Raw genomic sequence first — 13,528 nt, 5'->3', positions numbered from 1 at the left:
CCCAACCTGAAGCAAATACTCACCAGAAACCACACACAACACAAGAAAAACACTAACCCAGGAACCTATCCTTGCAACAAAGCCTGATGCCAACTCTGTCCACATATTTATTCAAGTGACACCATCATAGGACCTAATCACATTAGCCATGCCATCAGGGGCTCGTTCACCTGCACATCTACCAATGTGGTATATGCTATCATGTGCCAGCAATGCCCCTCTGCCATGTACATTGCCCAAACTGGACAGTCTCTACGCAAAAGAATAAATGGACAGAAATCTGACATCAGGAATCGTAACATTCAAAAACCAGTAGGAGAACACTTCAGCCTCTCTGGCCACTCAGTAAAAGTTTTAAGGGTGGCAATTTTGCAACAGAAAAGCTTCAAAAACAGACTCCATCGAGAAACTGCTGAGCTTGAATTAATATGCAAACTAGATACCATTAACTTGGGTTTGAATAGAGACTGGGAGTGGCTGGGTCATTACACATATTGACTCTATTTCCTTAAGTTAAGTATCCTCACACCTTCTTGTCAACTGTCTAAAGAGACCATCTTGATTATCACTACAAAAGTTTTTTTCTTCTGCTGATAATAGCTCATCTTAACTAATTAGCCTCTCACAGTTTATATGGTAACTTCCAACTTATCTGTATGTGTGTATATATATACACTCTATATATCTATCTTACTATATGTTCCATTCTGTGCATCTGATGAAGTGGGCTGTAGCCCACAAAAGCTTATGCTCTAATAAATTTGTTAGTCTTTAAGGTGCCACAAGTACTCCTGTTCTTTTTGTTAGAGATGGGCTACTCAACTTGATGGACCATTGCTGTGGTATGTTGTGAACAACTCCTAAATTCTTGACTGTGAAATTAAATTGGTTAGCCAGTTGTGTCATAGATACTAAACTCAGCATAGCTGACTGGTCCTCCCCATACTGGGAGGGCACCAGCTAAAGGGGAGGACACATGACCTCCCCAACCCGGGTCCCCTGTGCTCTTCCCACCTCCACCCCACCCCATGTTATCTGCGGGGGCCGGGAGGGGCAGAAGCCAATGTTCGGCTGCTCTCCCTGGCAACCAGGCCCAGGAGGGGCGTGGGACAGAGCTGCTCCCGGTCGTTGCTCTGTGCAGCATAGCCAGCTGCTTGGGGGAGAGCCTGGCTGGAGAGGGGCAGCAGTAGCAGCCTGCTTTCTGCCCAGGCTTGACTTCCAGGGACAGGGGCTGAGCATTTTGGGAGGGTGGGGAGCCTCTGGCTTGCTCAGCCGCTATGCCAGGAAGCCGAGCCTGGGTGGGGGGCAGCCTGCCATGGCCAGTGCTCTCCCAGGCAGCTGCTGCTCTGCACTGGGCAGCATCCTAGCATGGCCAGAAGAGGCTCTGGACCGCCCCTTCGGCTCCAGCTCTGATCCTGCCCCTTCCGTTCCTTGCCCAGGCCAGCAGCTCGGGGGGGAGGGAGGGGAAGCACTTGACCCTGTTTGCCCCCCTCCCGACACATCACCTCTGCTAAAGTGAATGGCAATAGTTCTGTCTGTCCTTGTATTTAGAAAACATAACTTACTCTCTGTTCAAACAAGAAATATTGAGAGTTAGTTGGAGCAGTCAGTTCTCTTTTTATGCTTAGAAATCTGTCACATTCATTGCACTGTTATGTTTCAGCCATCCACATGAGTCACAGTGGGATGAATTAAACTTATTTAAACATAGTGTTATGTCATAGGTTCACTCATAGGTTTAAAAGCCCAAAACAAAAGAACATACATCTCATTAAAAATAAGTGATTGGGGACAGAACTAAAGTAGGTAGCATCAGTCAGGCTGGCCCATTATGTGAAAGACTATACAGATGAAGAATTTATTGTATTTAGATGTATACTGTAGAAGAGTGTTGTGGGTTTGTTTTTGGTTTTGTTTGGGTTGGGTGTTTTTTTTTTTTTTTTATGGTATTGTTTTAATGTAGTGTTTGTGCACAAATACGCTTAGACTTAGAGATAAGCAATTTGCCATTTTGGGCTTGCATGTGGAAAGGATCAGTGATGTAATACCAAGCAAGCATTACAAAAAGTGAAAGGAAATCATTGCACACAGGTTAATATGTGAAAATTCATCTTTTTCTAATTTTTCCATTTTAGGACAATTCCCCTCATCCCCTTTCTTCTCTCTCATTTTCTTTCTGTAAAGTGGATATGTCCTTGGAGAGATCTCAAAGGCACATTTCATAATGTTTGGTGCATTATGAGGATGTGTTAGGAAAAAACAAGGAAGATCAAAATAGTAATAAAGAAACATGGCTGCCTATGGGTACCAGCTTTGTGCTTGTTTCCAGCTATCAGCTGCCTACTCCCAGAAATCAGTCAGATGTTCAGCATTCAGAGTGCTTGGAGGCTTTAAAACTGTAAAAAGCTTGATTTCATTATGAACTTTCAGTAATTTTAGCAAGGGCCTGTTGTTCTCTCTTGTGTTTTGCTTCTATTGCAGAAAAGAGAACTTTACAGACACATGAGATGTAAACCATTGTTGTGTTTGTCAGAGATTAAAATTCAGGGAGGAGAGTTATTTACCCAGTAAATCTAGTTATAGGCTAAACAGTTGGGACAGAAGTTTGACAACATACTTTCACCTCCAGGATCCCCAAAATTAATAGAGTTATGTGGGTAGCATTCCAGAGACAGACAATGGAATATAGCCATTAACACTATAAGCAAAAATATTTTTGTTGCCCTACATGGTTTGTGTCTCGTCTCTCTCTCTCTTTTGTTTTTTTATTTATAATTTTTTCTTTTCAGTGTCTGTTTCTTCCCATTCTATCCTACAGATTCCCACTTGACCTGGGGATGGGGTAGAGTGTGACGAACAGGTGTCAGGAAGTCGTGACCACCCTGTCCTTCCTATTTGCTAAATTGGAAGACTGTTGTGTATATATTCTGGCTAAATAGGGCAGGAGTTCTGGTGTGGAAAGGGAGAAAAAATTGAGAACCATTGCCTTATTCCATTTTCATTCTTTTGGTTTTATTTACTCATTCCTCCTCCTCTTTCTATATTCCCCAGTCTAGTCACTGTCAATTTCTTTCACTGGAAATTTTTTATAATCCACAGCAGCATTCCTTTCCTGTGGTGGTCTTACTCCATTTTTCCTTGTTATCTGTTGTCTGTTCTGACCTTTATTTTCCCCGTACTCTCTTCTCCTTTCCTTACTCCACTTTTTGTTTCCTTAGTTTTCTTTCTTCCTGATTCCTTTACTTCCTGTTGTACAATCTTATGCTTAGTCTCCTTGTTTTCCCCTCCTCATGGTCTTGCTGGTATGAATATGAATTGAGAACTGCATGAAATGCATATGCATGGCACTTTAGGGAACACAGGAAAGGGACAAAACACTCTGCAGACATTAAAGTTTGATATAGAGAAGACAAAGCATGGGACAACAGCTTAGGTAAAAGCGTGTGGAGAGCTTTAAACGGTGAAGATCCTAGTGTAGGTAAAATCTGTGGAAGAAATGTGCTTTTAAAGAGTGACTTGACAAATCAGAGAGCATTTAGCAGATAAAATGCCGGGAACTCTTCTAAGCATGGGGCCAGAATAAATGAAGACATGGAGCTGGGAGTAGAAGAACAACAACGGAGTGGTGATGAGAGATAATTGGAGATGAGTATTAGGGAGCAAGTAGTAGTGTAAGGAATATGAAAGCAGAGGTGTAGCTAGAAGTGAGATTATGAAGAGCCTTGCAGGTGAGAATTGGGTGCTTGAATTTGATCAGCTAAGGCAGTGTTTTTCAACCTTTTTGTGCTGGTGACCCCCTTTGGACTTAAAAAAAATTGTGGACCCCTCCGCCCCTCCCCTCCACACTAAGACTTGAAAAAATTGAGACCCCATACCTTTATTATCATTAAGTAAATTATGGGTAATATTCAGGGCCAGCCTTAGGGGTGGCAGGCAGGGCAAGTGCCCGGGGCCCCATGCCACAGGGGTCCCTGCAAACCTTACATGCTTCAGCCCCAGGCACTGGGAGGAGCTTGGGCTTGGGCTTCAGCCCAGGGCAGCGGGAGCCCTTGGTTGTGGGGCCTGGGGCAGTTGCCCTGCTGCTTGTCACCCCTAATTCGCATCCTTCACTTGCAGCACCCCTAAACCCGTCCTTTGCCCCCCCACCCCCAGGGGCTCACGACCCCCAGGTGGGGTAGCACTGAGCTAAGGAATAGTGAGGCCAGTGATGAGTTTGGGGGTTAGTGGAGGAATATTCTCTCTTGCCTTTCCCCATGTGGTTCTCTCCCTGATTAAACTGAATTCTTCACTATAGAGAAGATTTCAGATTAGGTGCCCTGCTCCAAAAAATCCTGTTTTAGGACAACTAACTGATAGGGACATATTCTGAGTGCTACATTGAGCTTAAATTTGGACTTTGTTAAAGGATGTAGAATTTGGACTTCTCTTTAAAAAAAATATGTGAAAGGGGGCAGGCTGCAAAGATAGAGTTGGGATACCCCAAATATTCTTTACTTTAGTGACATGTTAAAATCATTCTGTGTCAGAAGTGATGAATCGTTTTTCTGGGTTCTGAGCAGGTTCCTGATCGATTGGCTGCTAGTTAATGAGGGAGAAGCAGGGTAAAAAAAGATGAAGTCCAGCTGCATGTGCAAGAGCTCACTTGCCTTTTCTCTTTGCTTCATTTTCTCTCTAATGAAAGAGCCAATTGGTTTAGAGAGATCAATGCTGACCTGTTAGGATCAGACACTGTTCTGGCAATTAAATTCAGCAGTGCAAAGATTTATTTATTTATTTATTTTTGGAAGGCCAGAGACTTTGAATTGAATAAGAACAACATTGATGTTGAAGGTAGGGTTAAAAAAAAGTGTAGTTGAAAAGAACCAATCATTATCATGTTCTCTGTTCATGAGATCAGGAATCAGAAGATCTTTACTATTTTTCCTTAGATTTGAAAATCACTGGGTCCTGCTTCTATGACAAGGATTTTCCATGTATTGTTGTATACTGTATGTACTTGGAGGAGTTGAGTCTGCTTTAAATTTTAACACTAGCTTTTTTCGGAACATTTTTTTTCCAAGTAATCAATCTCAGTGTACACCAGGGGTGGGCAAACTTTTTGGCCTGAGGGCCACATCTGGGTGGGGAAATTGCATGCAGGGCCATTCATGTAGGGCTGGGGCAGGGGGTTGGGGTGTAGGAGGGAGTGCGGGATGTGGGAGGGGGTGCGGTGTGCAGGAAGGGGCTCAGGGCAGGGGGTTGGGGTGCAGGGAGGAGTGCGGGAGGGGGCTTAGGGCAGGGTTTTGGGGTGCAGGAGGGGTATGGCAGGGGGCTCAAGGCAAGGGGTTGGGCTGCAAAATACAGGAGGGGTTCAGGGTGTGGCAGGAGCCTCGGGCAGAGGGTTGGGGCGCAGGAGGGGTGCGGGCTCCGGCCCAGTGCCGCTTATCTTGAGTGGCTTCGGGGTGGCAGCAGCGCGCAGTGGGGCTAAGGCAGGCTCCCTGCCTTCCCTGGCCCTGTGTTTGCCCACCCCAGTGTACACTATTAAAGTCTTACTCACTGTCCAGCTGCACCACACCATTCATTGTTAGGCATCTAACTGAAAAAAAATCCTAGTAAACAATCCTTAAATTGGCTCACTGTGATATGTTCAGATGTGAGTTTTCACTTCAGATGTGAGTGGGAGTGAAGGAAGACAAAGAGCTTGAGTATCTGGAAACTTTTCTGTTAGTTTTGATGCTCTTTTTAAATGAAGGGATCCATCTCCTCTGGGATTTCAGTCTAGGCAAAACATATTTTTGGGGAAGATGGAGTTAACTTATGTGAAACTCAAGGTGATTGATTACTTTGTCTTCTGGTACATCATCTACGCTTTCAGAATTTATTGAACTTGGACATTAGCTAGCAATAACATTTATATCACAATATCAAATGAAAGGATGTGCCATTTATGCCTCCCTGTGTGTTTGGAAGAAACTAATACATCTGTACTGTGATAAAATTCATGCATTCTGAATCCACCAATTTGTATTTTTTCAGAAACTACAGAGAAACCTGCATGTAATCCATATTTCTAACTATCTTAACTATATTTCTTATGTGTCTCTGACTGTAATATCTGACCAACAATATAAAATTTTGTATTTCACAACTAGGATGTCGTCAGATGATTTAATGTCATTGGAGACACTGGAGAAAATTATAGTCTTGTTCCCTCCAGGACCTCAGAGCTATGCAGTAGGATTTTTTTTTGTACGTGTCCAATGTCCTTTAGCGTACATGTGGTCTTTAGAAAGATTAAGACCCCAATGTCATTTTTTTAATGACATTTTTAATTTGGTTAGGGATATGGAACAGCTTCCATATGAGGAGCAATTAAAAAGATTAGGACTTTTCAGCTTTCAAAAGAGACAACTAAGAGGGGATATGATAGAGGTCTATAAAATCTTGACTGATGTGGAGAAAGTGAATAAGGAAGTGTTATTTACAGCTTCGCATAACACAAGAACCATAGGTCACCCAATGAAATTAATAGGCAGCAGGTTTAAAACAAATGAAAGGAAGTACTTCTTCACATAATGCACAGTCAACCTGTGGAATTCATTGCGGGGGGTGTTGTGAAGGCCAAAACTATAACAGGGTTCAAAAAACAACTAGATAAGTTCATGGAGGATAGGTCCATCAATGGCTATTAACCAAGATGGTCAGGGATGCAACCCCATGTTCTGAGTGTCTCTACCCTCTGTTTTCCAGAGTCTGGGAGTGGATGACAGGGACTGGATCACTCGATTGCCTGTTCTGTTCATTCCTTCTGAAACATCTGGCATTGGCCAATCTCAGAAGACAGGCTACTGGGCTAGCTGGACCATTGGTCTGACTCAACGTGGCCATTCTTATGTTTTGATTTTTCATGGAAACTGCATAGTTGAGTGGTGTGCTAATATTACCACTCCCCTTTGAACTCCTTAGGTTCGGAACTGTAGTTCACACATGCCATCTTGGATTTTAGACTGTTGGTTTTTTGTTGTTGTTTTTTACAAGTCCTTGTGACTGGTTTTTAAAGCCACAGGAGCTTTTTATTTTAGATTGAAAAAGTCCTCTTTGAGCATAATCAAGCTTTTCCAGAATGAAAAGGAAAATATTAAACCAATTCTATTGCCCAGTGAAACTAATCTCCAGTGGTGTGATTTAAACAAAAATAAACACAACTCAGGAACATTTTGTGAAATATGACTAGAAATATATCTGGTGATTCTGAGGACCTTACTGTTAGCATGAGAGCAAAGTCTGAGTGGTTTATGAGGATACTTGTCTGTGGGCTACTGTAGGGAGCCAGGGTGGCTTCCCTCCAAACCAGAGGGTAAAGAGCCACTCTCTCAGCCTGAGTGGGCGGGGCCAGACCAAGCTTACTCCGACCCCCGGAAGGGGAGGGGATGGAACAGGAAGTACAAAGGGCGGGGGGCCTTAACCCAGTCAGGGCAGCATCAGAGCCCTGGGCTGGAACGCAGTGGAGTTGGGTGGGCCTGCGTTCCCCTACCCCGGCCAACCCACCTCGGGTAGCAGAATCCCGACAATGCCACTGACTCTTGCTGGTGCTCCCCCTGCCTGAGGGATGCGCTACAGACTCTTGCCAGCACTCCCCCTGCCTGTGGGGTGTGCCACTGACTCTTGCCCGCGCTCCCCCGGCGCGTCCGCTAATTCCCTAGTGACAGAAAGGTGTGACCAAGGCCTGCCAGTGAGGCAGTAGCTCCCCACCACCCCCCAGTGGCTCGGTGGACCAATTGAAACCTGTCACAGCTAGACTATAGTTTATCTACGTTCCCGAAGGGAGAAGAATTTAAGAAGCCTTCTTCCTGCTCTTGTGCACCCTGTGCAACAGTGAGCCACAGTTGTAGTCTAGTCTGTAATGTACTATTGTTTCTCTCTTTGCTTATATATGTTTAATCTTCTGTAAATGTTCTGTTTTAAGGTAGAATAGCAAATGTGATTCCTTTTATAAGGACATTTTTGTATTATAATATCTGAATTTGCTATTTAGAAGGTGGAGTTCTAACTGTGATAAAATGTCCTGAATGACATCATTTTAAGATGTAATATCACACTAACCTCCAAGGCTGTACACAATATTTATAAGTCTGTATAGTTACCCAAGTATTGTGGGAAGAGGGATTACTTTAATGTTAGTTCTCAGACCATATCTGACATACAGTAAGAACATTGGATCATTTGCATTAATTGTGAACTAATGATGTGGCTGTCATGCTGTCTGGAGTGGCTCAGAAGTGTGAGTACCAACCTCAGGACAGACTATTAAGAAGCAGAGCAAAAACTCCAAACTGGTTATGAGTGTTACTTACATTTCCCCAACCAAGTATCAAGTGTGAACTCCTCAAGCACTATAACAGCCTTGGCATGGAGTCACAGACTGTCCCCTTGGGTACTCTATTCTATCTTGCCACCCAGGTAAGCTTGCCTTTGTGATAGATGGTCCCTTTACACCAAAAATCTCAATAATATTCGGGTTACTCCCAGTCACTTACTCCAGGTCAGTTGCACCTTAGATCCTATACCAAAGACAACACATGTAGCCAATCCTGTGATAAATTAACTAAAGATTTATTAACTAAGAAAAAGAAATAAGAGTTATTTACAAGTGTAACGCAGGTAAACACATAATACAAATGACAGGTTTCAGAGTGGTAGCCTTGTTAGTCTGTATCAGCAAAAACAACGAGAAGTCCTTGCGGAACTTTAGAGACTAACAGATTTATTTGGGCATAAGCTTTCATGGGCTAAAACCCACTTCATCAAATGCATGTAGTGAAAAATACAATAAGCAGAATATATAGCACACATATAGCCTTCTGGCTCTGTCAGTCTGTTTCTTCACTTCACCAGGTGGGTATTATAGTTTTAAGAACGCTTGATAGAGATCCTGTAGGTGTTTGTCTCTGTCTGAGGGATTGGAGCAAATGCGGTTGTAACTTAGAACTTGGCTGTAGACAATGGATTGTGTGATATGGTCTGGATGAAAGCTGGAGGCATGTAGGGAAGTATAGCGGTAAGTAGATTTCTGGTATAGGGTGGTGTTTATGTGACCATCACTTATTAGCACACTAGTGTCCAGGAAGTGGATCTCTTGTGTGGACTGGTCCAGGCTGAGGTTGGTGGTGGGATGGAAATTGCTGAAACCCTGGTGGAATTCCTCAAGGGCCTCCTTCCTATGGGTCCAGATGACAAAGATGTCATCAATGTAGTGCAAGTAGAGTAGGGGCATTAGGGGATGAGAGCTGAGGAAGCGTGGTTCTAAGTCAGCCATAAGGTTTCAAAAGATGATAGAAGCTGCTGTAATATGCAAGCTCTGTATGTCCTCTAGGGCTACCCCAGGCTAAGCAGCAGGGGAATCCCTTGTTTGTGCTTAGAAATCTTGCCCTCCTGAAGTCCAAGCAGCACAGAGATCCAGTTTCCTCCTGTCAGGGATTTTTATTCCTTTCCCCAGAGTTCAAGCTGATGGTATGAGTTCACTTGTATGTCTCCCCTTCATCGATGTGGGGAGAGAGCAACTAGCAAAGTCTTTGTACTTTGATGTTTCACAGTGGCTCATTTGGTTTCAGTGGACCTTCTTGGTGGGCAGGACCTAAACCTTCTGTAGGAAGCCAGCATTTTACATTTGATGACCTGTTTGATGACTCACACAATTAGAGTTTTACAATGCAAAAACTCAATATAACCTTATAACATGGGGTACAGATGTTATAAGTGAGATTACTACATGCAGCATCCTACTAGCATTTCATCACGGCTAAACACTGAACACATTCTTATAAACTTAACATCTATTTTAACAATGCTAACACAAAGGTGAGCCAGACGGGTCTACAGCTATGTATTGGTCAGTGTTCAGTTGAAACCTAGGGGTCTTGGCAGGCACCTGGTCTGCCGGCATCACAGTAACAGTGATTCATTCTAACATAGAGAAGAATGATATAAAACAGATTTCCCGTGGCAGATGAAAAGGCAAACATTGCATATTTAATTGGCTACATTAAAGGGAATAAAATTTATTCTTTCTGCTTTCATAGTGAGGAATTTGAGGGTGGTCTTCTTGTACTACTTAAATCTGTTCTAAATACAAGAGAAAATGGGTACAAAATATGTTTAGGAGCCTTTCCGGTATTAATCTATATAATTTTAATAGGAGACAGACAATTTAGTCAGGCATGAACTCTTCCTCAGTTGAGAGCAGTTCAGACTGCACCTCCAACATCAGTAAGAGTGGTATATTCCCAGGCCAAAGAAAACATTAATTTACCAGTCTCAGCCTTTGCTTAAGCAAGTTCCATCTATAGCTCAAACCTTTTACTAAAATACAAAACAGGAATTTCACTCTCTAGAAAGGACACCAGGATGCATCATAAAATAAAACGTATGTAATCCCTTTTAAAATGTATTTTTTATGATGACGCTTTAATATTTCAAAAGTCAGGAAAGTTTTACTCTGAATTCCATTTTAAATATTTCTCATGCCTTTGGGATTAGTATTTATGAGAATCTGCATCATTTCAAGGTTGAAGTTTTAGGGGTAGAATAGGCATTTTCATATAAAAAGACTATATAAGTTTTGAGCAATAGTGTAGATGCAGTTACAGTGTTCTCCAGTTATAGTGGACCAAAACACATGCCCCTTCTATATGGAATTCCCTATATTTCTCCTTTTCTATTTATATATGGGCACTATGAATGCAGTGAAAAGATGGCAGAAAACTGGAACAGTAGGTGCAGAAATCAAAGTGTCAACATAGGGTTTTCCCTGTTACAAATTATCATTCTATAGCTATAGATTTTTCTAAGTAATAAGAAAAATATTTAAAGTGCTTCTCAGATAAACATTACTGTTAACGTCTGGTCCAGGTATTGTACAAATTATACTCCGTTTCTGGTTCAGGAAAACAACTGTTTTTATTATGTTATAAGGAATAAAAGAAGTATAGGAATGCCCCTTCAATGTCTACATATGTGATTTACCCGCAGCACGTGGGTTCCAACCAAATAAAATGTGAAATGTTAGGTCATTGTGGTAATGGAGGTACCAAAGGAGGTAAACAGTTCTGCTGAAAGGCTTTTTTTCACAAAATTCTGTAAACATATGAAAATTTAAAGCCAAACATGTTAACAAAATGTCACTTTTTGCAAAGGAGGACTGTAAAATCAGATCTCATTTGAAATAGGGGAAAATATTTTTTCCATGATTGACTTTTGAACATTGAGATTATATTTCATTTAAAACACAAGCCTTTTTGGATGTTTATCAGAAAGGATGTCTGAGAAAGGGACAAGTACATAAACTCAAGATGATATGGACCATAAGTATTTTAAAATTAAAGCTATGCTCCTAGGCACTGAGAAATTTGGAATGCTGTGGACATACATTACACCAAATTGTTTACTCTGCTTGTTTCACTTTTTCCTCCCCACCTCTATCTATTTAGATAGTAAGCCCTTTGGGGCAGGGACTGTCTACCCCCTTTGTGATTGTACAGTAACTAGTGAAAGGGGGGCACATTCTTGGTTGACCCTTAGGCACTACCATAACAAATATGATTAGTAACAAAGCTTAGTCTTGGTGGGATTTTCCTTTTTCTGACACTTCAGATTCTTTGTATTCTATTTCCTTGTTTTGAATTTTGAAGACCGGTACCTTCTCTGATATTTTAATAGATAACGTGTCTTACAGTCACTAGTTCTTTAGTTACTTACATGCAGCAGAATGGATAATGCTTTTTCCCAAAGAGCTTCCTACGTACAGATATACCCCATTAAATCAGATTTTATTTAAACATTTTCATTTAGTAGTTGCTGTATAAAGTGATAATTGAAATAATTACAGAAGATAGAAATCATGCTTTGGGTAAATGATTGTTATTATTCCAGTTATACAGAAGTATTGGTGTTGAAATTTGTCCAGTTCCAGCTACGCAAGTAATTCTTGATTCTCCTTGAAAAATCAAGTACTGTTGAATTCACAGGCAGAGTAGATAATTTTACAATGACATATGCCCTTCAGATATGGATCAATCTTTTAGAATCTTTGCTTTAGACCAGATTTAAAATGTTTCCATCAACAATTCAGATAGAAGACTATAAATTTTCTAGAGACAATAAGAGGAATTTATGTTCAGGATCCTCTTCTACAGGAAAAGCTAGATCAAGAAAGGGCTCTAAGGTTATACCTTTTAAATTGGATGAGATCACAGCCATTTTACACTTTGAAAACTCCTAACCACATTTTAATTCATCAGCAAAGAGAAACTCCAGTATCATCACTTATGAAGAATTCGTAACTTGGAAAAGAATGATTGTTCACTACTAGATAGAATTTCTAGTGAAGACATAATAGAACAGTTTGTGAAGGGCCATGGGTTTGCCGAAAACATAAAAATGAATTTATATTTGACAGCAATCTTTATCTTTTTTAATATTTTATTGAATTCTTCATAACAAGGAACTGTTCATTGAGGCAGAAGATACAAAATGTGGAACCTAGGAGTTCAATGTACTACAAGTTAAATACAGTAGAAGGGTAGTAAAAATATTATGCATTACAATGCTTTTTGTTTGTGTATAGTTTAATATGCTAGATTGCAACTGAGTCTCTCTACAAACATCTTGAAAACTAAAGGGAATAGGAAGATGTTAATGAGACATTTTAAAGAGGTAAATTGGTTCATTTGGGCCAGAGGATTGTGTGGCATCTCCAAACACATGTGACTGTACAATTGAGAGTGACCCTAATGTGAAACATTATGGGGAGGTGATAGAGGGAGCCAAAATTAGAAGCATGGATGAAAGGAACTGGGATGTGAGAGAGCTGATGGATATAATCTCAGAGGGATTTGGTGGAGATTGAGAGAGTTCTATGATTAGGTAATTGAGGAGGAGGTGGGTACAGTAGAATCATACAGTTGTGAACACTAGACTGGTTTGGTTTCATAGCAAGAATGAAACTGCTGAATTTGGAGGCAATGGGTCTAGTAAATGTTATAGTGAAGGTACACAAGTAAAACATTAACTTCAGACTGACCTCAAAATTTAATATAAGGTGGTGATGTGAGATAATTCATTCTGACCATATCATCTATGCTTGATACTTGATAACTTTGCTTGATCGTTACTTTACACTTGACCTTCTGGGAGGAGAGGGTGGAGATCATAGGAGATAAGTGACCAGCCAAGGGTAGAGGAACTGGATATGGGTTCAGAGGAGTAGAGTAGACCGAGTCAGAGTTCAGAAAATGAAAACTGAAATTTTGAGCTGGCACTGAGATAGATAGGAAGCCAAAGAAGCTGATGGAGCAAGAGAAGGGCTGTGGTCCCACTTTCTGAAGTAAAAGAATAATCTGATCACAACTTTATAACCCCTCTGAAATGTATCCAGTGTTATTCTGTAATTGTTAGCTATTCAAAATATGGCAATAAATAATATTGAGTATCTCTGCACTCAGATAGGAGGGATTTTTTCATTAGGCTGAGAATAATGTTCCAATGGAAAAGA

The 13,528-nt window shown here is 41.2% G+C and overlaps 1 protein-coding gene across 3 annotated transcripts in view; it reads left to right on the top strand.

Annotated features, from left to right (window-relative positions):
* BTBD9 (BTB domain containing 9) overlaps positions 1–13,528 on the top strand; it is a 308,471-nt gene that overhangs the window by 125,943 nt on the left and 169,000 nt on the right. The window lies entirely within an intron of this gene.

Source organism: Eretmochelys imbricata, chromosome 3, assembly GCF_965152235.1.
Source record: "Eretmochelys imbricata isolate rEreImb1 chromosome 3, rEreImb1.hap1, whole genome shotgun sequence".
Classification (NCBI taxonomy): Eukaryota; Metazoa; Chordata; order Testudines; family Cheloniidae; genus Eretmochelys; species Eretmochelys imbricata.
Note: the sequence above shows the minus strand (reverse complement) of the source record. Positions and strands in the feature narration are given on the sequence as shown.